Source organism: Lasioglossum baleicum, unplaced genomic scaffold (genome assembly GCF_051020765.1).
Source record: "Lasioglossum baleicum unplaced genomic scaffold, iyLasBale1 scaffold0021, whole genome shotgun sequence".
Lineage (NCBI taxonomy): Eukaryota > Metazoa > Arthropoda > Insecta > Hymenoptera > Halictidae > Lasioglossum > Lasioglossum baleicum.
The window spans coordinates 4364800-4389718 of record NW_027469081.1 but is presented as its reverse complement, the minus strand read 5'-3'; the positions used below and the strand labels follow the sequence as shown (position 1 = coordinate 4389718).

The 24919-nt window shown below is 42.4% G+C and overlaps 2 protein-coding genes across 2 annotated transcripts in view; one reads left to right on the top strand and one right to left on the bottom strand.

The window, feature by feature from the left end:
• The window catches only part of LOC143219024 (uncharacterized), a 70969-nt gene extending 57736 nt beyond the window's left edge, over positions 1 to 13233 (bottom strand). Inside the window, exon 1 of the mRNA XM_076444790.1 lies at positions 12637 to 13233. The gene's annotated coding sequence lies outside the window, so the exon portion shown is untranslated. The remainder of the gene's footprint in view (positions 1 to 12636) is intronic.
• Mub (poly(rC)-binding protein mub) overlaps positions 1 to 24919 on the top strand; it is a 267810-nt gene that overhangs the window by 21520 nt on the left and 221371 nt on the right. The window lies entirely within an intron of this gene.

Here is a 24919-nt window from a genome sequence, read left to right as displayed (position 1 = left end):
CTTGAAAATCTTCGACCTTCGAAGGAAAGTAACAGCCCTAGTCTGGATTCGCGCTCGCGCGCGGACAGGGACACGCACGCGCGTGTGCAAATATGGGGTGTGCGAAACTACGGCCTCATGAAACATTCATGCGGACACTGCCACCGCGACACCGCTTAAAACTGCGTGCAAAAAATGCACAAACTCGCGCGAGGGTGATATAGGCACGTTCAAACGATTTCGCGGTTACGTGGTTTTCCGCCTTGATTTCTCGTGAGCGTCTCTCGAAACACCCCTCCGTTGTTGCCTTGTATATTTCGTTACGCTGCCCGACGAACAAGCTAAATTTCCTTTTCCTTTCAATACGCACGCACGACCCTCTTCCCACGGCTATTTTCAACACCCCGTCAAATTTTGCCCGATCCCTCGAAATCTTCCATCATTTTGCTAACGACTAAATTATTGATAAATTTCACTCGTTCACGCAGTTTTCTGCTTGCTCCAGGGAGCAAGAATACTTGAGAGTTTCTCCGATCGATTCCCAGAAAGCGAACGAATAAAAATTCATCGGGGAAGTTTGCGTATTCAATGACCCAGAAAGAAAGTTGGCAAATTCTGCAGCACGATATACTAACAAGCTTTTATTGTGTTTCTGTTTCGGGATGTTGCCCAACGAGAAGACGTTAAGCTTACCAGCCAGCAAATGCAGGAAATTTTTATTTCAACAACTTCATTTGTCTTCGAAAGTTTTCTGATCCCCAGACGTCGAACAAATCCTTTCGATATTCTGAACGGACAATGATCGATAAAATGTAGCCAAATAGATGAATAAAGTGGAAAGTTTTTCAATAATAACTCGCCAGAAGCTGTTCAGAGCATCTGTTCTCCGAGAGGAGTTTCGTGGTATCGTTGCCTGAGAGGATACGGGGAAAGGAAGAAGTTGAAAGAAGATGGTGATCTATCCTAGTAAACCGTAAATTTCGGCCGATTAATCTTCTTTAAATCAATGAGGAAGTTTTCCCGGTGGTAAATGAAAGATCCATCCGTGTTCCCGTTCAAGGTTCGTTCGAATAAGTTGGTCGCAGAGGTGTTCGTGTGTCGTGTTCCCATTTTTTCCGTGGTCGGTCCCATTAGATTCTATTTTCGAGGATTTTGCGTGTTCCGGTTAGCCAGGACGAAACGGGCCGCCTTATTACCGGCCTACTTCACGTGCCAACTGCGTACTTACAGTGAAAATTCATTTAAATTAATTGCTGTGCCGCGAACGCGGCCACGCGCTTCTCATTTTTCCCGGCAGGTGGCTTGTTAACACATAGACCTTCATCCACAACAATTTTAATAGAATTCTCGACATTTTCGTCGTGCGATACATTTCATTGAAACGGCTGATTATGGCAATTCGACGGCGGCGCCAAAATGTTTTGCGAACGGAAGGAAATTTATTCTTCATGACTGAGATATTTAAAGGGCATGATAGAAAATTATTCGAATTTGGAAAAGTGTGGAAACGGAGAATCAATTTTTTACTCGCACAGCTATTGCAACTTTTCACTGCACAGTAATCATAATTTTGTTTCCTACGCGGTGGAAAAATTGCAGCTTCCATAACCTTATTTTGAATTAACACTGTAAGTTTAGGGTGAAGTGCCCAAATCTGGTATAGTCACCTATTATGGCACTACCTTATATTTTGTAAAGGTGAAGTCGCACTCTAGTGAGAAAATCCTCAAACAATAGTTTACTATGTTTATTCAACAGTGTGCAGTGCAATCGTACCATTCTATAGTTTTTAGTGTGGTTAGATTTTCGATTGTATCTTTTTCGAGGAAGATAAGTGATTTTGAAATTATAGTATAGCTAATGACATTCTTGGTGTGGGTGCCGAATATGACACTAGGTCATATTAGGAATATAACTCAAGGTGTACCATATTAAGAACCCCTTTCGCTGGAACCTGCAAATGACACATCATAAAAAAAATATTTATCCCAAGCTGTATTAATTTTTGAACAAACTTGACCCAGAATCGTATAGGGAGGAAATGCATCTACAACTAATAAATTTTTTGGACGAAAAAGAGCATTCTAAAATAATCAAAAAATGACATGACCAAAAAGTGGTTCATATTTGGGCACTTTATACTCCAAGCTTCAGAGTATTTCTACTGTTCGGCATTCGACGGCACTACTCAAAATGTTAGCTCCCTTAACAATTTATAATTTTTAAGTGTCAGATGTTTAGCAAATTGTAACGAAAAACGTTGTCTCTGTAATGAAAAGCGTAATGGCCCCTTTCTGTAAATACGGAAAACTGGAGCATAAAACGATTCTGTATAAGTTTCGACGAACAATGACGCAGATAAAGCGATGACAGCACAAATTACAATTAATTATAACAAATTATAATTGTTCCGTCGACAACGACACGCAATATCGGTTTCAATGATTAAATCCGCGGCAACAGACGCGAATTAATTATCATTCCGATAAATGAAGTAATCAAAGGTCCGGACTCCGTTACTTATTATTATATTCCGGGACGTTAATTAATTTTCCTTGGATTTCTCCGAATTCATATTATGTACACGTGTATACCGAATGCTATATTTCAGAGTACTTAATATTCGTAATTAATATGCATATTCTAGGACGATGGACGTACATTGATCGCAGAAATTCCGAGTTCGTAACGCTCGATGAAACGGCCATGTACACATTTTCATTATTTAAATTGAAGTCGCCACTCGTTAATTACCCACGAAAACTTGGTACGCAAAGAGGGTCCAATGTGAACGAATCGTTGGTTGAATTAATATAAGATCGGCCTCCTTATTTTTGCCGTAACAAGGTACGCTTTTCAAACCACGAGCCTCTTCACGGTTATCGTTGAAAGAGGAGCGCATTATACATAGTGTTCCTAATTGGATTAATCAATGCAACTATGGCTGCACCGGTGGTCGCGGCGCGCCCGCCATTATGCTGTTTCCAAAATGAATTCACCTCTATTCGAACTGTCGCATGTCGTGGACACGAAAAGAATCAATTCTGGAGCAATTTTTATAAACACGTCGTAAAAAGAACAAATATTTCATGAAATATTTTATCGTGGATTCGTAAAATCGACCAATACAAACAATAAACTGTATGACGTGATTACATCAATTTTCTATTCTTAGAAAGAAAACAAATTAACCCCTCACAGTATCGTGTCAGACTTGTGATGCAGATTTTGAACAGGGTCTACTAAATATGTATGTTATTAATCTCCTTTAAACCGAGATGAAATTCTATTTTGGTTTTGTTAATTTATAGTTATTGAAGAACATTTAGGCATACAATAGATAAAAATTTTTTTCTTTTATTAGGAAATTACAAAGAAAATTCTAATCACTGAAACCGTAAAATAAATCGTTAAGGGGTTAATATAGAATGGAATTATTCTAGTTAGGAAGAAATGTTTACTTTTCGCGTGAATATATTTTATCAACCATCCGAAGAACGTTTTCGCAAAAAAAGTGCTAACAATACCTTATGACAGTTAAAGCAGAAACAAATTTTGACGAACACACGTCTTTCTGAAACGGATCCATTAAAAGTGCCTGGTCGATTTTCTATATCGGGACTACACTCGAAAAGTTCAGTTTCCCGCGATTCGCGTCGGAACATTCGAAACAGATTTCTGTAAAAATCTGACACCGCCGCGCGTCGGCGAGGAAAACACGCGGGAGTGGATTCGTGAGAGTGAAATAGAGTCGAGTAACGATTGCTTTGGATCGCGATAGAAACGTTTTCATTCCGACTAATACAATCCAGACGCAACAAATGCCGGAATTCAATGTCGAAACGGAAGTTCCGACATGCGGAGGGCTTGAAATTGTAACGCACAGCGAGAACGGCCCATGTGTGTATTGCCTTTGTGTTATGGTTTGAAAGTTTCTAAACGGGAAGTTAAACAGTGGGCTAACAGGCGAAACGAACCCGTACCCGCCTCCCCACCCCCGCAGAGTACACTTTGCTTTCTGTTAGTGCAATTATTGCGCGGGCGTGCATCAAACACCGGATTAATCTATTTTTCGAAACATTCGCCGGTCTCGCCGACCCGAACTGGCGAAAGTAATTGAAACGCGTTCGCGAAACGGCTCTTACACCCGGTTGGCTGCCAGGAATAATTAGAGTGTAACGGAATTTCGCGGGAAAGTTCATCAAATCGCAAAGAGCGCGATTGGCGAGTGAATTACACCAAATCTGACTTTGCTGCATCCTCAAACTGATAATATAATAATATTATAGAACACCTTGCCTCGTATTTTAACGAGTCAGACTCGTCATGAAGATTTACAACATTATTAGGAATAAATACGTTTTATTCACTGTAACTATAAAGAAAATTGCAAGGCAAGGGGTTAAATGTACAGGGTGTTGGACGAGGGTTAAATTCGATTATCTTAAAATAATATTTAAACACTGAATTAAAGAATCGTTACAAAAAACATTAGTGAAAATTTCATTGCGGTATATCTCTTACGGTTCAGGAGTCGCAGCAGTTTCCACTGAGCGTAGCGTTGGCGTCGCGCCGCGGCGAAGCAACGAGCAAGAGGGATTGAACACCAGAGATTGATTTAATTAAAACTCGTTTATTCCGGAGGTAAATTTTACTCGAATTCACAAAACAGAGGAGACAAAGTGGCGATTTTAGAAATAGGAAATAAATCAGAGTGAATGAAAGGACTTTTAAATGAGTCACGTACGGTCACCGTGACTGTGAGATGAGATCCCGGACTCAGTAATTTGCAGAAGAGTGTAACTGTGCACGGGGCGGGACGAAAAACGCGATCGTTAATGGGCTGATTTAATTCGATCAGGGCTTAATTATTCAATCACGGGCGAGGTCCCGAGGCGGGAAACGCGGCGAGGATCGTCGTACAAGCCAGCTATCGGCGGTCGTCTCGCTCCTCGAAATGAGAAGACATCATAAATATGATAATCGGCGGTTTAGACGGCCCGTGTTCGGCATGCCGATCAGTTTCTCATCGACCCGGGTTCTCTCGCTCGTCGTCTATCGTCCGGCTTGCTCCCTCGGAGAAGCTGCGAACGAAATTCGGCGGCCGAACCGTTCGGTTCGTTCGTGATGCACATTTAATGCTCGGTATACCTGCACCAAGGGCTGCGTTCGAGTAAGTCGTTTTCGTCGAGGGGCTTGAAATCTATCCCACTTTCGCGTCTGCTCTCCAACGTTCGCGTAATGGAATGTAAGTGGGCTTCTTTTGGTTCTAGTTCCGGCGCGGCGTCGAATTCCATTTTTATTTGCTTAACGAGTCCCGAAACGCTCCGATCGTTGTACCTTTTCCCTTGCAACACTTATTGTTAGCTGCATTCATTCGAAAAATATGCAAATATTTCGAGACAATTCTGTGTATTCTTAAATAATTGTACAGGTTGATATTTCAACGATCTTTCAGTTAGCTGTTGATGGAATCGAACGGACGTATGTTAATTTTTATTTGTTGATGGATTTCCCCAATTACGATTGGAAGTGATTGACGAGAGCGTGCGAGCGGCTCTAGCATGGTCGTGCATCCTGCGTGAAGCATGATCCGTCTCGCTCAGACTTTCGTCTGTGTAGTTGTCTGTGCTGAAATCTCTGTTCACGAGGAAGAAGTCGTCCTTGTCACGAGGATCAGATGCTGTCTGTCATTCGTAAACGAAATGATCGTAATGTTATTATTTGTTATATTTAGACTGCGGATCAATATAGTAGTCTCCTCTATTGAAATCATTACTGGAAGAAATAACATTGAATTTAGTTTCTATTTCTTGCAGTCGATGCAGAGAATTTTTATTTTCCGCGAAGATCCGCAGTCTAGTTATACATATTATCGTGACGTGCATATTCTGCAGCATTTCAGCTTTAATACAAAATAAGTTTCGTCCCTCGGTACTATCGAAAGCCCCGCGATTTCCTCGTAAAAGTGGTCGAACGTACAGTCTGCCGTTTTATTTTACGGAGATCGCGGGGAATTCCCGTAATTTCGCGTTCCCCGTCGACGTGAACAACGCGATTACATTCGTCACACGTAACCACATACGTTTCCTTGGACTTCAACCCGCGTCTGGCTTCCCCTTCACCCTTCCCCACCGTTCTCCGTCCTCCGGAACCGTTTCTCGTTCCTCGTCCCACGTAACTCGCCGGTGAGAATTAAAAATATTTAATTAAAATTAATGAAACACCTACGTCACACGCACGGGTAAGGGATAGGTGGCAAGTCCGATAATTGGAGAGGTTTGAAACGCGGTGCTCCGCGCCCCTTTGTCCACGGGGTACCAAGCATCCTCTTCCGCCACCGTAGGGAGCCACCAGCCCCCCCTTTTACCCCTCATCCTTTTTACCCCTTTTCCGTTCAGCCCGACGTCGCGCGACTGTTTCGCTCGAACTCTTTTCTTCGTTATTTCCACGAAAACGGTGGATCCATGGGAACCCGGTGCGTTTCCGTTGTTTAACGCTCGCTCTTGTTTAATCCGCATTGAATCAGAACCGCTCGTATCCCGTCAATCTTTTCTTTCAAACGCTTTGTCCACGGCAGAATGAGGGAAAATGTCGGCCGATTGTTGATTCTTTGTGCGCGAACGTCGCTGCAGGACTGCAAACGTTTGGGCGGATTCTGCGGGTTGACACGGTCCCAGACAGGCCTAAATCACACGCTTCGGGTTTAACAATTTCAAGAATTGTTGAATTATGTGTATCACACTTGTTCAAACACAGTTTCCCTAATTCTGTAGACTACCGAAGCTGCATTAATTTGATCGCTTTCTTTTAACATACAGTCCTCGTAAATACTACTAATCTAAAATGTTTAAGGATGTTCTGGAGGTACAATGGGAAACAAAAGTACAAGAAATTCGAAATCCATCAATACATGGCAATGAAAGCCATTCATGAGTATATTTTGCATTAAACTTTTGCGAATACTGTACCCTCTGTAGCTATATTCAGTGGTCTACGCTTGTCGCGTTTTCATGCTAGTGAGAGACGACACGATAAATTTGACGTTTTGTAGCAGTTTATAACTTTTTTACTCCGTAACTGTTTAGTGAATCTTAATAAACTTTGAACATAATTAATTACATAATTTTTACTACATATACAAAAAAACTGGAGTTTCTAGTTGCGTCTTTTCAAGGTTTAAATAGGGTTTGAAGTGGAATTTTATGAATTCTCCATAAGAAGACGTGTTAAAATGTGCAAACTTTAAGTTGCTGTAATTCTTAAACGGTGCAGTGAATCGAACCCAAACTTTGGTAATTGCATTAATTTAGTAAGAATTATACCTTGTGAAATTTCAAAAATTTTGTTGCGTATTTATATACCTCCAGAACATCCTTAAATGAATTTCCACACCAATATAAATTTATAAATTGAGTGGGTTTTCATAGAAAATCGACAGAAACTCGATCATTTTAATAATTTTAAGTATTCATCCACTTCGATTTTCGTGAAAGGAATTGCTAAATAGATTCCCTCAAACGACGTTGTCAAAAGTGATTTTGGAAAACATCTAGACAACATAGTTTATTTATCCACGCGATAAACTGTTGTGTTCGGAGCCGGGATATTTTCCGCGCGTATCGCAGCAAACGGTCGATCGATAACAATCCATAGAATCAGAGTCGGCTCATTTTGTTATCGGTCGTATGTAACGGCGGACACGCGAGGTATCGATAATTCGGCAGTCGAGTTTTCGCGCGAAAATTACGTTTTAATTGTATCAATCCGACGACGCGTGCTTAATTGGCTATTCAGTTTCCGGTGTTCGCCGACCCCCCGTCGAACCAGAAATGCAATTATTATTTCTCACAATCGGAAGTAAACCGGTTAGTTAGCGCGACGCAGTGGGGCGCGATGGGGGACGGCACGCGAGGAAAACTGCCGGAAAATTGAATTTTTCTAGCCGGGACACGCGACGAGCGACCGGGTCCCCAAGAAAATAAAGTTGTCGCGGTAAGTTGGTCGTCGCCGTCGATAACGGAAGATATGCGAGTGGCGCGATTAAAAGTTCACTCATACTACGATCGGACCCCTCGTTTTGTGCGAGACGCATTTGTGTAGACGCACTGTTTGAAGTTTAATTACAAGACTCTGCAACCCTTCGTTCAAAGCGACGGGAAAAATGGGAACCCCGTGACAATTACATTGGGCGTTCCTTCGCAATCTCGGTATCCTATGAATGTACCTTTACGTTCAACACTAGGTTTACGGAACACTGATAGCGTTTATATTACTTCGTGAAAATAACGAGAACGTATTTCTCCAGGTTTATAGACATTTTTTCGAATAACTTCTCATGGATGCATCTTTGCAATCTCAATTTATGCATTTACGGCTTCTGAAAATGTTCAAAAAAGGGTAGAATATAGAATTCTTATTTATTTCTCAGATCTGCACTTTCTTAAGATTCGTCTAGAGAAATTTAAAATTGGTTCATGTGACAGAGAAAAGACAATTTGCAAAACATGTTTAAAATTTTTATATCATATTAAAAATAAGTATTCCGTGAACAGGTTCCTGAAGACACTTTAAAAACTGCGATAGATACATTGATTTTTCGAAAATGCTAGATCGGCATTTTCCGTGAGTGCTTTCGAATGATGTCACGCGACTGACTGATCACGCACTACCATTCGAGCAAACTTCGTGGGTTTCTGTCGATGATTGAGCGTACACGCGCTAGATGTATTTACTGTGTCGCGCGAAGGCGCGTTTTTATTTTCGGAAGAACGGATTCGAACAATTCGTTTGTTATCCGTTTTCAATTATGATCTTTTTTTGACTTTTGCGAGCTCGGTGATCGCGCGACGCTGAAATTAACCGGATGGAAATTGAATTCTTGATTGACTTCGATTTTGGAAAGTGGGGAGAAGCGATTCGAGAATTCGAATGCATTTCCCACTGGAAGTTCGATCGAACACGAATTCTATAGTTGGTGTATAAAATATTTCCGAATCGACGGACGACTGCTAGTTACTTTTATACATATAGGGATTTGTTTCTTCTTTAAATTCAAGAAGGAGAGTTATCAACAAAATTAAGAAATAATTCAGCACTGTCAGCTGTGCAGTTGTCAAAAGAGTTCAATATTTCCCTAATTAATTCTTACAACTATACGAATACACCAGATCCGAAAAAATCTATCGAAATTTCTGTCGCGAGCCGAGATTCGAATCTGGTGGACAGCGCGTGTACACTGCTATTGGAAACAATTACGTCGGGGGGTGGCCGCTGAATAACAATTAGCAGGATCAGGGGACATGGGCGACGGTCCCTCGGCGTCTCCTCGAAATCAGGGGCCAGGTATTAATCAGGAAGGTATTTACTTCCGATGCGTGTTCCGGTTCCCCTCTGGTTCATCGTCGATACTACGATATGCCGTTGCGCGTCGTGAACTCGTCCGAGGTCTGACCCTTTAAGCCAGACAGGCTTTTCTATGGCCTCCACCTGCAAAGCTGTATTGTAGTGGCCCCTTCTCCCTACTTCTCTTCCTCTCCTCGTCTCCCCCTCTTTCTCTTCATCTCCTTCTCTCGCATTTTTCCCCAGCCTAGTCTGTCTCTCTCTTTCTCTCTGGCTCGCCTCTTGCAAAAGAGTTTTTTGCCTGGTAGTGCTGGCACCCACACGGTCGCGCGATTACCCGTCTGAATACGCGCGCGTGCAGACGCACGCGAGACGCGCAGACACGCGTGTTCTACACACGTGTCCCGCGGCGTATACGTGTATCCCATATCGTTCCGCTCGGGCACAGAACACTCCCCCACAGAGGAGAGCTTTCGAAGCTCGCACCTCTCAGGCCAGACTGTCATTTCGATCCCGAAAGAGGCTCAGCGGTTCTCAGCTAGGCCGCGCTCTCACGGCCGCGCCGGAAAAAAATGCGAGCCCCGACGCTATGCGTCGCACCGACGGCCTAGATTTCACCGAAAAAAATCTCCGGAGAAACTCCCGTCTTTGCTGCGTCTGCTTCGTACCTTTCGAACGGATCAGTCTTATTTGTTTGCAATTTATTTGGACGTGGTCGCATTCATCATTTGCAGTCGGAGCTATTTTAACTCGAAAATGAAACATTTCTTCCTACCTAGGATAGCTCCATTCTGTGTGATTTTTTTTCATTTTATGGATATGAGATTGAGATATAGCACCCGATGCAATACTAAAATGTTTAGTGATAGGATCTTTATGCGAAATAAAAATTGACTGCATAGAATGTGAATTGAATCTTATTTCTTCTCTTAATGATTTTAATGGAGGAGAAATCAGATATCGACATCTTCAATTCTTAAAATTTGTCAACAACTTTGAATTTTATCTACTCAGTTTTAGTATGGATGCATAATGATCCGCAGTCTAAAGATACCAACATATTCAAGAGGAGGACGTTCCTGATGTTGTCTTCGTTTAGATTCGACTTGAGCTCATTTCCAATAGAAAATCTGAAACGTTTAAAGAAAATCTGGGACATTCGAGCAGTGTATGAAGGATACCGGATACTGATGGTCACGCGACATGTGGTACACTCCGGGGAGCTATGCTTGCCAAGGAAGTCATGAGGATACATACACATATCTTGAGTCCTGTTCGAATACGAGTAATTGCGAAATTACGGAATCTTTTAGGGTTTCATAAACATTGGCTTTTTAATATTGTGGAGTTTGGTTTTTCGGACCCGTTAATCCAATTGGCATTCCAGAAGTCTAGCGATGGCTTTCTCTACAGAGGATTTTGCGTCCAGAAGACTGATTTCACACTTGTCGTCCCAGGATGGTAGATTGCAAGCTTCTTTTGAACTTTGTCTGCAAAATAGTTAATTTATTTTTCGTTTTGAATGTGTTTTATAATTTTTTCGATACATCGGATGGTAGTAGTAGCAGATGTCGTAAAATAAAATTGTATTTGAAAAAATGCCGTACTAAAGTTTCCTAAACGTTGATTACAGACGTTTTATTAAGGTCCTGATCGCATTGGTACAATCCGGAACTGCATCATGCTCTGCGTCTGACACATAAAGCGATTCGACGATATCGATTATTACGCTAACTACCGTTCCATAATCTTTTCCACGTTCCCCGGCGCGGCGTCGTATAATTTACGGGGGTTGACCGGCACCGATAAATTTTTACTCCCACATCCCGTCGTTTAATAAATCCTGCCACGCGGAAGTCCCCTATCTTCGTTTCGGAAATTAGTTTGAAAACAGCGCCTTCTAGCTTCTAGCCGGCGATGTTTCGCGCTTTATCGACGGGTCCCTGTCGTCGACGTCGTGGTCGTCGACGTCGTCGAAGCGTTGCCGGGGCGGTTCATTTTTACCACTCTCGCTCGTCCGCGCGAATTTTTATCGCACCGTTGGCTCTTAACACCCCGATTACTCAAACGAAAATTCCAATCGCAGTTTATTCCGTGGCATCCGCGCGAACCAGAATGGAAGGTTTTATTCGAGCGACAATCGGCCGCGGGTTTTATTAGGCAAAATATTTTCGCGATTTAATCTTGCCGACGAGCGATTAGCATTTATTGATAGACTGCGGATTTTTTGCGCGGACTCGTCCTGTCTCCGTTTTTCATTAGAGAGCGACGAAATCGATTTTATGCTTGAGTTTTGTCGAAATGATGAAAGCACGACGATTCTTATTATAAAAGAGCGATCTCTTTCTCGGCGATTTTGCATAGAAGCAATGTGTCTCGAAAATTTTGACATTTCTGATTCTGAGTAATTTCGCAAACAAATAATCATATAGCAACGAACTTGGACTCGTTCTAAAGCTCGCGAATTCTACTTTCGCGCACTGTTATTCGTTTTTCTCCAAGATATTTTTCACGAAGTGTGCGGATGCGAAACCGCGGACCCATTTTTCCAAAAAAATCCTGCAAAAGATTCAAACCTCTGTAGAAACATGAAAAAATTGTTGTTTCGAATGAATCTTCCACAGATTTTGAAGATTCAAGCCTCCTCTTTAGAATCATGTCTTAAAAATTGATGTACGATTTTTTCCCACTGTTTTATGGAACAAAGTCGAGGACCAAGTCGTTGGTGTAACAGTACAACTTTCATGGGCAGAGAGTTCAATCTTCAAATTCCTTGGCGAAGAAACATTTTTCAATGTTTTCGTAGACGCTTGTCAGTTAGGATGCAGTGTTAACGACCACCCGGTAGAATCGACGAGCGTATGCAACGAGTGGGCCCGTTGTAACGCTTCAGCTAGTCCCTCTTCCGTGCTCCCCTCTTCCCCCGTCGACTTTCTACCCCTCCGGAGAAGGACGGAGGCAGAGAGAACCAGGCAGGAGGAAAAGGGTGAGGAGAGGTCGTGCAGACACCCCCCCTCTGGTTCTCTACCCCCAACGGTTTCCATCTCCCCTACCCCCGGGCCGTTGCAAGCCGCCCACGCCATGATCAATATTACGCCCCAGAGCTACGGCATCCAAACCGACCTCGAGACGAACTTCTTCCTGTTCGAAGCATCCGACTGAAGGGGAAATGCAACTTTCGTCCCGAAAGTTTGTCCGAAAACCGGAAGCCAGAAATTAGAAAGACGGCCCGAGGAAGCCGAGTCGCGGCCCTCCGCGATCATGCGAAAGAATCGGTGACAGAACTTTTAGCACGAAGAGAGACTGCGAACTTACCTTCCCTCGTTTCTTCCTTCTTCTTCTTCTTATTTTTATCGTTCTTCTTTTCTTCCTGTTTTCTTTTTCGTTTTCATCGAGATTGATGCGCGCTAATGCGAGGCTTCGTGCGCGCCGAGAACTGTGAACCGTCTGGACAGGCTTCGCTATTCGTGAAAGGGGACCGTGTTGTGGTGGGAAACGAACTGCGAGACAATATTGCCTTACTGGCTCTAATTGCGACGGGTTCAGTCGATATTTTCGTCCGGAAGCGATACGATCGACAATCTGAATGCAGTTTTTCGTATTTGACTTTTGAACTATCAGCACATTCGCAGTGTATACAGCCAGTGATAGACTGAGGACATTTAAAATATAATACTTCACCTCGGTGCACCGGAATTCTTGAATCCTTTTCATTTATTTAATGTTGCAAACTGCTCCTACCTTTTTTTGTTACAACTCCATAAAGTTGCTTGTGAATCTACAGTAAGGAGCATAACTGATTCCACACATGTTAAATCAGAACAACTTTTTTGTGAATGGACCAAACGACTTCAATTTCTCTGTAAGGATAGAAGAATTAGTTTAGTAAATGACGTCTAATAAATAAGTTGAAAAAATTAGCTGGGCCAATAACGAAAATTCAAAAGATGTGTCTGGTCAACTGGTATAAATTATATACGCTATGAAAATTTCATTGAAATTATTTAATTGGTTTGCGAATTATAAACGATCAAAAGTGGTAATTTGTAGTGCACCATAAAGTGGCAAGTTTTACCATTTTTGATCGTTTATAATTCGTAAACCAATCAACCAATTTCAATGAAATATTCAGAGCGTATATAATTCATACCAGTTGACAAAACACATTTTTAAAATTTTCGTTATTGGGCCAGCTGAAAGTCGTAAAAATCAATTTTCAGTATTGTTTGTTTTGAAAATTGAAGTCGTTTGGTCCATTCATATAAAAGTTGTTCTGATTTCAAGTGTGTGGAATCAGTTATGCTCCTTACTGTATGCTATTGATACAGACTCTGAAATCAGTTTGAATATCGACAAAAATAAATGTCATTGCGACGAAACCGAAATGTCAGCGTCTCGTGTACAAAAAGACACAGTCATGCATCAAGATCTGTTCTGTCTCCCCTGAAAAAGTCCCACTCCCGTAACTCAACAATTTATGTAAAAAAAAATTCGCAAACTTTGAAAATCGCACGAGACGGTAGAGCGCAGCATTACAGGCGAGTAGGAGCCGATTGAAACCATGCGGAGCAACTCCATCTTGAAGAGCGCATCCCCGGACGACCGTGGAACAATTCGATAACCCGAATCAGTAGTTTCCCGACACCTGAACCGGAAAGAAAAATGTAAATAATTCTCTCTCGTCGACGGCACGCGTGCACTGCTCGGGACATGGGGTAGGTGTGCGCGAGGGGATGAAGGGGGTTAAGAAAAGGGAGCAGGCCGTCTACTCCCAAAGGGTGGCCCGGTATGCACTTTCCTCTCATACCCTGTCAGCCGATGGGCAAGGGGTTGCGGGGAGAAAAGGGTTGGCGAAAGAAGAACTCGCAGGGGTGGCAAAGAAGAGGCCGGAGAACAGAAGGGAGGGGGAGAAAAGAGGCAGGAAGAGGACGGAAGGGGGCCCGATGGAAGAAAAAGGGAGTGGAAAGAGGGAGTCAGAGAACTAGAGGAGTGTCACAATAGCCTGCAGATTGGAGAGGCAGACGTACAGTCCCTGACCTCGCCGCTTGTACAGTCCGTTCCATCGGTTTCTCTAACCGACGCGACGCGTAAAATAATGCTCGTTCGAGCCAACCCCTTTTCCCGCGAGCAGTCCAGCCGTTCCTTCCCGTCCAAACCACGATATTACTACTTGCACACGTACAGATGTCCCTGTAACCAGCCTGGTCTGCTCCGAGAACCACCTATTGCGACAGCGGATAGCGTACTGCCAACTTCCTACGCTATTCTTGCGGATTTAATTTCCTGCGGAAAGTCATCAAAACATGAATTCGTAAAATGCTCGCGCGTTCGCTCCGGATCTGGATTTGATCGATTTGCTGGATTTCTATGCAAAATCGAAATTGGCTCAAGCATAGAGGTTTCCATGAAAATTTTAGTGGGTTGGAAATAATACAATAGTGTTTTTAAACGATCTCAACGTTTTACCATTTTTAAAATGATTAAATCTTCATCATCGAAATCTTTAAATGATTTTTAAAAAAGTTGCGTTTCAAATAGAATGATTCGACCAACCGACTGAATTGGGATTGATAAATAGAGTATTACGTTTCGAACAAGATGGACGACCCAATTGGGAAGCATGAGGATGAGTTAACTAATATCCGTGACGGGTGCACGACGTCCAAACGAGTTAACAATTTTTTCAAGTGCCGCGAGACGAACGAACCGGCCATTTAATGTCCATTTCCACTTTGGACACCGCAAACAGAAGTCACCGAATTTCAGCACGCCGATCGACATTCGTGCTGCTTTTTGCCAGCGCGTCTCCGCGCCACGTGTGCGCCAATTGCACCATCGCCGCATGATAAACGACGGAGAAATTTCCACGCTGACGACCGTGTATCGATGGCCTCCCATTTGTCACCAAAACCTTATCCTTTTTCGATGACACTGGTTCGCCGTCCAATCCGCTTGTCCGCATCCGACGTCCCACGCAACTTGCACCGAGCCCAAGTCGAAACTAATTTTCCTTCGAATTAACCGATCCGAATCAACCCTTCCGCCGCTGTTTCACTTCGGATCTACAGTTTGCTGATCGAGCACAGCAGCTGATGCTGTTTCCCGTTAAACGAATTATTCGAATTTTATTCGTGCTGTCCCGAATCAATTCGTGACAAATTGCAAAAGCGAATACACGACAAATAATCCAATTTTTATGGTAAAGTCTGGCAGAGTCGACAGCATTTTTTAAACATTCTGGCGAAACGGAATAAATTCCGAGGAAAGCGTCAAACGGTAAAACTAATTTTTGAAAGAAATTAATTTGCAGTGTGAATTAAAAAAATTTTTATATTTTTGCGGCGCCATTCGAAACGAATAGAATGAATTTGGTGTTTCTCGGTAAAGGAATAAGGATTTATTTAAAATGTTGATTGGCTACGAACGCGTCTAGTTCGACTGAATAATCAGGTGACGTGGTCGCTTAAAAGCGTGATAAAATAGAAGAGCGGAGGTTCGAGAAATATAAACATAGTTAAGCATGGAGTTTGCAAGGTTAAAAAACTTCTTTTCCCACTACTCCTTGTTAGGAAGTTCTTTGCTAAGGAATAGAACTTATCTCCGAGAGAAAAACACAACGTGTATATACGTATACGTCCGTGGCTCGCACAGTCTTTCAAAGCCGCGTTTTACTTTCTGGAGGCAATGAGATGGCCGCATAATGGAAAAACTTCCCGCGAAGAATATAAAACTACAAATTCTTGGTGGTGTCGCTGCTTTAGTTTCACTTTTTGCCCGAACATTAAACTCGTCGGATTTTGTTGGCCGACGCGAAGAATCATTGTCCGTTCTCTCTCGCGTTTGTTGCTACCTTTTATTTACCTTGCACCGCTTCGGGGGAAAAGAACATGGGAAGTTCGTTACCTCAACATTGCCGTGCGTGTAATTAGCATTGTGCCAAACGAGATTGCATTTTTATTTTGCATAGTTAAACGGTGGAGACAGGTGGGCAAATTAATTTTCTTGAATTTTTAACTTCATGTTTCCGTATAATTACGATTTTATTCGTGTGAAACGAATAGAATTTCGTTGTGGATAAATTTGTAACTTCGCGTAACTGTCTAATTATGACCATTGCTGTGAAACGAATAGAATGTTTAACGGGTTTTCGGGTTCAGACTTTTCATAACGGATGGATATACGATTTCAGCGATTCCACGATTTTCCTCGGAATAATTGCGGATAGTTTTTCGGTCTTAATTAAAAGTCGTAAATGGGGGGGAAGAAAACGACCGTCGGGAACCGGTGAAGACGGCAAACGGAACGCGAAGCGTCGAACGGGACCGATGGACAAACAAAAATCCCGTAATCCGGAGGAGTGCAATCACGACGTTAATAACGGTGGCTCGATTGAAGATTGAAAGTCTTCGTCGAGATAATGCGGTGAGTAGAATTGAAAGTCCGTGATTCTTCATATTTCACCCGGGCAGAGCCGGGGATGAATCGTATAAAATGGCGGCTGAGACGGTGGAGTCGTGAGGCTGCATTAGACCGCTTAAACAATATTCAAATTATTACACCGAAATCACTGAATAAAGTGAAAGAAATAATTGAACGCACTATAATTATACAGCATACGAATGAATCAGTCATTTAATTTTCTTCACGTTCACGTGCGCTCGTTTTCAGAGAATCAATACGAAATAAAATGCTGCTCGCTCCAGTTCGCTCAGTTTCGCTGATTGCAGAGTAAAATCGTTATTTCTCATCGCCGCGGCCCGTTCTAATTCGTAGAAAATTTTTCATGCGCCATAAACGAACGGCGCTCCGCAGTTCATTAATTACTATGTCTGCCAAGGGAACAATAAGAGCCGTATCAGTTTCCATCGGACAAAGATCCTTTTGTGGTTTTGTATTTTTCAAGCAGTGCGCTCCACTGGCCTCGGCCGTGCACGTAGCAAACTGCCTTCGTGTTTGGCGCGCGCGATGGCAGCACAGTTAAATAGGAAACGGATGGTTAGAATCGCGGGAATCACGTTTGCGAAAATTTTCCGCCGGGGAGGCGTACGTATGCACGTCCCCGGAAAATGTCGACGGGTTTTCAGTCGCATAAATCCACTTTGGCTCGGTGCACGCGACGCGACGCGGCGAGACGCCACGCTTCGACGCGACGAGGTCGACGATGGCGGCGGATGCGTTCTCCTCGCCGTCCTCGCATACAAGGTGTTGAAAAAAAGGGGTCACGGGTTTTAGGCACTCGATCGAAAAGAATTCCCCCGCTCGTCTCGCGCGTAATTAAATTCCCAATCATTAATAAAACGTCAATTTCAAACCAGACTCGAATCGTTTCTTCTTATTCTACGAACTTCTACACACGTGCCTCGAATGTAGTTACAACAGCAGCAGAATTTCAGGATATTTCTAAGTGAATATACAGGGTGGTCCACCTAAATCTAGCCACTTAAATATCTCCTTTATTTGTGATGACTAGACTGCGGATTTCTATGCATTTATGACAAATATGAGTAACTAGCTTTTGCCCGCGGCTTCGCTCGCATAGAAAACCGTTTAATGCCCTCGGAAATTGATATTGTTTCTCCATAAAACCTTTTAACCCCCCATTCACCCCTATAGAGTTTTAATTTTATGTTATGCCGCCATCTTAGATTTCAAACCCCCTTTTCACCTCTTAGGGTGAAACAGGTTAAAATCCCGAAACAGGTGTTTGATTAATTATATCAAAGAGCATTAAGACCAAGTTTCAAGCAAATCCGATCACGAACAAAATATTCCTCATACAAACGTCGCAACCCCTTTTCACCCCCTTGGGGGTTCAATTTTTTAAAATGCCGAAACAGGTGTTTGATTAATTATATCAAAGAGCATTAAGACCAAGTATGAAGTAAATCCGACCACGAACAAAATATTCCTCATACAAACGTTGCAACCCTTTTTCACCCCCTTAGGGGTTGAATTTCGAAATATCCTTTCTTATCCCTTGTACAGATCATGAAGGAAACCTCTGTACAAAATTTCAGCTTTCTAGGTCCAAGGGTTTAGCCTGGGCGTTGATAGGTGAGTGGGTCAGGACTTCGTTTTTATATAATAGATAGATTTAAAGCAGTAAAGATATTATTGCAGAAGTGAATTTGTTATGCATTATGCCGCAAGAAACGAGTTCACGACCCGCGTCGATCGGATGCCTCGTTGTTCTGGCGGGTAAACCCGAAAAGTCTGAGACCGTTTTCCTTAACAGCCTGCATAAATAACGTGAAAACCGGGTCGCGAGTTTGAATGTTGAATTATGAATAAAGTATCATTCCATCCCGACGAGCCGCCGTCAGCTATCGATCGCCTCGATTGCTGCTATCGTTGTCTGCCGTTGATTAATCCTGCAAATCGCGTCACTTTCCCCGGATCGAATTTGCGAACTTCCACGCGACGTAATCGAATCTAGAGCTTCCAGCTGATGGAACAGCCTAACGCTTTTAACGCGTCGTTTTAATGCTCGCGGAACCGTAATTAGGCTATCTCGAATATATCGGGGCCAGCTTTTCTTGCGTTTTCACCCGGACTAGCGCCGGTTCCAATCTATTTACATTACATTAACCAAAACAAAATTGATTTACATGTTGAAATGTTTACAGAAAGACTGAATGTAAATTGTAAATAATCGCAAGAGGTGAGAGAAAGTGCACGTCCTTGGTTGTCGGTGTTTTATTACGTTGCCCTACACCAACAAGCTTCCATTTTATGAAGATGGAGAAGTTATGATGATAGAAACTAAAGAGCTTCCGTGCTTCGGAACTTCTAACGTTTACCGATTAATTAATGAGAGAAGAAGGTTGATCTACGAGGAAACTGCAAACCGCAAGAAAGGTGCTACAAACTGGATGAAAAATTTACAAACACGGGATATAATATAATCCTGCGTAATTGATTTCATTTCCATGTTAATAGGAAACGTGATTAATATATAACGACACAGATATATCGGAGTAGCATTTCCTGAATGCAGACGCAGAGATTCTCCCAGGCAGCCCTCGGTATTACAGAAACATAAAAAGAGAACTGGAAGAAATTTCATTTTGCATCGAAAATTACCTTCTTCTCGGTAACACCACTTGTTGCAGGATGTCATGTATAAATGCATAGCATTCCCAGTTTTATCTCGTCGTCTATAAACCTTGCGCTACTTACAGCTCTCCTACTTTCAAATTATCAAGCGCTCAACTTCTGCGTACAACTTCGTGCACGGTTTCGTTACGGAAATACGAAAGTAATCGGTAGACTGTTGATCTTTATGCGTTTATAAAGATATTGGCTGGGTGAAATATAAAACAGTAAAAAGATTGGGAAGAATATTGTAGTATTGTCTTTAATGCGATAAATCATGCGACAATCAATGCAGAACATTTTTGATTTTGCATAAAGATCCGCGGTCTAGTACAGGGCAGAGTTGGGCAAAATGTAATTTCAATTACAGTTACAATTACTTGCCAATTACTGTAATGTGGAATTGCAGAAATACAATTACAATTACATGTAATTGTAATTGGAATTGCAATTACTTGACGAATCACTGTAATTGTAATTGTGGTCCGCAATTACAATTACTGGTTGAGCGAAAGTAATTGCAATTCCCATTCCAATGACATGTAATTGTAACTGTAATTGTTAGTAGCAGTTACAAGACTTACAAGTAATTGCAGCTACCAGCCACAATTACTTGTAACTGCTACTAACAATTACAGTTACAATTACATGTCATTGGAATTGGAATTGCAATTACTTTCGCTGAACCAGTAATTGTAATTGTGGTCCGCAATTACAATTACTGGTTGAGCGAAAGTAATTGCAATTACAATTACAGTTACATGTAATTGTAATTGAAGATGTAATTAATTACTCATGTAATTAATTCCTGCCCAACTCTGGTACAGGGTGACAAGAAATAACGGGGTCAAAACATTTTTTATTATAATTCTGTCAAATCGACGAATTTTGAAAAACCAAATAATAACAACCATAACATATAGACCTTTAGTATTCATATATTTAAGAAGTTTCGAAGTGGCCACCCTTTGAGCCGATTCAGAGGCTCAAACGTGTTTTGAAATTTTCGGCTGTGGGCCGCAGCCTCTTCTGGAGTCATTCGGTCCCACACCCGGCGCAGAGATTTTTTCAGCAATTCGAAACTTTTATGGGGCTGAGCACAGGCCCTGGCCTCCAAGATCGACCAAACGCTGGAGTTCGTAGAGTTGAGATCCAGCGAATACGGCGGCCATTCCGCAGATGTGATGAAACCTGGAAAATGGGATTTGCTACGGTTTTCGTGGATCAAGGGGTCAAAATCAACCAAGAAGTGTATCGACGGGACATTCTCGAAGCCGTCGTACTTCTGTGGGCCCAACAGCACCTCGGCGATCCGGAATGGACGTTACAGCAGGATTCCGCGCCGACCCACAGGGCGAAAACGACTCAGGAGTGGTGCCAAAGCCCATTTTCCAGGTTTCATCACATCTGTGGAATGGCCGCCGTACTCACCGAATCTCAACCCGATAGACTACAGCGTGTGGTCGATTTTGGAGGCCAGGGCCTGTGCTCGGCCGCATCAAAATTTGCAGTCATTGAAAGAATCTCTGTACCAGGAGTGGGACCGAATGACGCCAGAAGAGCTGCGGCCCATAGCCGAAAATTTCAAGACACGTTTGAGCCTCTGTATCGGCGCAAAGGGTGGCCACTTCGAAACTTCTTAAATATATGAATACTAAAGGTCTATATGTTATGGTTGTTATTATTTGGTTTTTCAAAATTCGTCGATTTGACAGAATTATAATAAGAAATGATTAACTCCGTTATTTCTTGTCACCCTGTAATTCTTACGATTCTAAGAGAATGCATACAATCTTAGCATGCGTTTGCGATTCGTCTAAATTTCTCCTGCACGAAGATTCACTGAAAATTTAACGTGACATAGACTTTTCAGCGAAGAACGCCACAATGCACATTCAGTGCAACACAGTAGGTAGAAGTGAAAGTAAATGTAGCAAAGGGCCAGGACCATAAACTTTCACGTAATAGCAGCGTGCTCCCCAGGACAATTTTAGCTGACACGAAGGTACACAATTCATTCGGCAATCAGCCGTAATTACAACGATAGCAAATATTCCGAGATCAGCAAGTCTAACGGGTCGAAATGCAGCCTGTACCCTCTGTCGTGTCTGGACGTGCTGATCTGAATCTCGGTTGATAATCTGAAATCGACCTGTCGTCTACCTTCCAGTCGACCCTTTGAGCTGTTCGCGATAGGCGCAAAGGGTTGGGAATCGACTTGACCCGTTACTTTTCCACCCTCTCTCTCTCTTTCTCTCTCTCTCTGTCTGTCTGTGCGAGTGTGCATGTCCCCCGTGCTGCATCGTCTGCTCTCCTTGATAGCAAAGGGCTAGCGCACGTGGCGTTATCCGGCATGTAACATACGATCAATGATTGGACGCGCGCGTGCCTTACATCGAATACACCAGATACCGCTGTGAGAGATGTGAGGGATGGTCGAGGATTCTTTGCGATCGTATGCGTTCAGTACCCTTTGCACGGTTTACTAGCTGATCCATTAATAGACCCTTTAACGTCTCGCTATGAATTTTTCTTTGCAGTCGCAGGAAATGCTGCGTTCCCGAAATTAAATTACTGTGCTGTCTCTTGATCTGAATCTGTTACAGACTTTAACACGCAGATTTTTAGTGAAATTTTGGTACGATGTAGAACTGTACAAAAATACTTGACATGTATTTTGAATGAAGTTACTTTCTAACATATATCTTGAACAAATTATATTCCTAACAAATCAGTTTAATCAAAAAGATTTTCATCATTGAAAGACGCGCTAATTAGATTTTGAAATCTTCGTCTGGGCTTAATGGTTTCGGAGATATTCAATAATAATGGATTTGTCACTCCAACTTCACTGTCGGCAGCTATAAAAAAAAAAAACACGTGTGAAATATTTTTTCGAGTCCTTTTTCATACGAAAATTTCATTGAAATCTATTGCAGCGATTACATGAGAAAATAGTCTCGGAACAGCGCACATTTCCAATAATCAAGATTTCCAGCGCGTTTCGATAAGAAGGTCTCCGGGTTTACGCGAAATTGCAGTGCACAGCGAGTGCAGGGGTTTCGCTGGTGCAGAAACGGGCGGAACTTATATCCCGGCATGCAACGTATGATCAATGATTGGTCGTGCCTTATATCGGGCACACCAGAAATCCTCTAGGGTAACTGGCTCCCGTGCATCGTGTTGTTATCGACGTTACGAAAGCGGCTGCCTAGGAGTTGGGGGCAATCGGTGTAACGGGCAACAGGGTCATAGTTGAGGGCAGGGGCGCGGAACGTTAATAGGAAAACACTAAATCGGGAAATTACGCTCGTCCAGCGACGTCTGCCACACCTGCCTGATCGATTTGGGAACGCAATTATGCCGAATCGGCGCGGCACCGTCTATATCTGAAAATACGGCGTAGCCGACCGGCCCAACGGATCCACGCATGAATTTCCTGGCCCCCTTGCGGTCTCCTGCGCCGGGACTAATTCGATTTTCCGTGGATCGCCTCCCCCGCTATTGGGACAAGTCCTACGTCTCATTTAGGGGTCACGTTAAACTTACTGTACCCCGAGACACGAAATCGTCCGTTGAACTTGACACTCGATTTGCCGGCCGTTTAACTCTGCTTCGCTAAACTTTCGCTGAAATTATGGCCGCAGAATTTTATTCAAATTTCATGTCCACTACAGTCTTGGAATACAGTGGTACCTCGGTATACGTCTGCTTTGGAGTACGTCCAATTCGGAATACGTCCTGTTTGGGCTAGGGCTGTAACTTTTTCGAAGCTTCGAAGTCTTCCAAGTGCTCGAAATTTCAAAGTCTTCGAAACGTATGAAGTTGTAACTTATGAGTACCATAAATAAAAATATTAACTTTCAGTCACCGGTGACTGACACTGAACTTTCCGTTTTGATTTTTCGTAATTAAATTTAAAAGAGTGCATTCTATTGATAAATTTCGGGACCATATCACGAATGTACTTAAAAAATAATAGTTTGCAAACAAAATTTTAATGAGTTTTATTCAATTCGGTGAAATCGGATATCGCGGACTAAATGAAAAGAAAGGCAAGACAGGCTTGGCGCTTGACAAAACTCACGTATTCAGTAGGACTGTAACTTTCCTTCGAAGGTCGAAGATTTCGAAGCTTCGAAAGAAAGTTACAGCCCTAGTTTGGACGAGACAAATTTTGCTCGGTATACGACTTCTGTTCGGAAAACGACATGAACTTTTTGTGTAAATTTTGCGTCATTTTAAAATAATTATCTTGGAGGAAAAATTAAATTAATAATCAATTATATTCGGAGTTGATGTATATATTATTAACTGACTGATCTCTGTCCTGAAGTAAGGACAGTCAAACCAGCTGTGCCTAGTGAAAAGCGACAGGAGACAGAAAAAGAAAAACACCAGAATGTGTCAGGTTTTATTGCAAGGGGACTCTTCTTCCACAAAATAGAATATCGCGTGTTTCTTTTTGTATTTTAAAAATCTATCATAATATCTCGTTTTCTATTTATGTGTTTAAACAGTGTTTAAATTATTTTTTTTTACACGAGAACGGATTAATCATTTTTCAATTATTTCTTATGGGAAAGGTTGGTATACGGAATATAAATTAGACATTTTTCCAAATAAATTACTACACTATTAACACTAAACCTACCGAGTCTTAAAAGTAACTGGTACATGTTCCCTTATAAAACTGACAAGATTGATTTTATTTACACTTTGTGCGGCCCCTATTATAATACGTGCTCTATTAAAGAGATTTATACAATCAATTCTTACAAAATCATTTTTATTATTTCAATAATTGGATTAGATAATAAAAATAAATAAATCTAGAACCGGACATTTTGACCGGTGGTGTTAAAATGTGCAGTCTGCATTCATTTGCAAGACACAGATGCGACGCAGACATTTATTTCTTCTCTGAATAATTGTAAGCAGATATACACGAGATTGATATTCTTTATCAACGCTAAAAGGGAACGTTTCGCACACAATTATATGGGGTATTGTCCAGCAGTTTCCAGTTGATCGGCGACGAACAGTGGCGTACGACTACTGACAGGACACACTCGAAATGTCTTGGATCGATCGAAATTTCGCCCCGGCACTTGTCGACTTCCGGCTTCGAACAAAGAGGCTAGTGGAACAACCGGTAACTCGACGGGAGTGCAATGTCCCTTAAAAACGCGAGGCGAGTCGACCGGTTTTCCGGGATGGAGGTAAATGTTCCTCCGCTGGTAAATAACGAGTGTTGGATTTCTTTGGCCGGCGGTGTTCGACGGGAGCAATTTGTAAACTAAAAGTATCGATCGATTCTACCCAGAAGCAGTTCTGTCGGGCCGCTCTTCGAGGACTTCTCGTCTGGCGGCTTTAACCTCGCTCTCGGTTAATAAGGACTTCATTAAGTTAGCGTAATCCGAGACGAGGAGAACTCGGGCGAGACGAGTGAGATTGCACAGATTTCGCGGATTATATCACGAGATTGGCTAAGCGGCCGGCC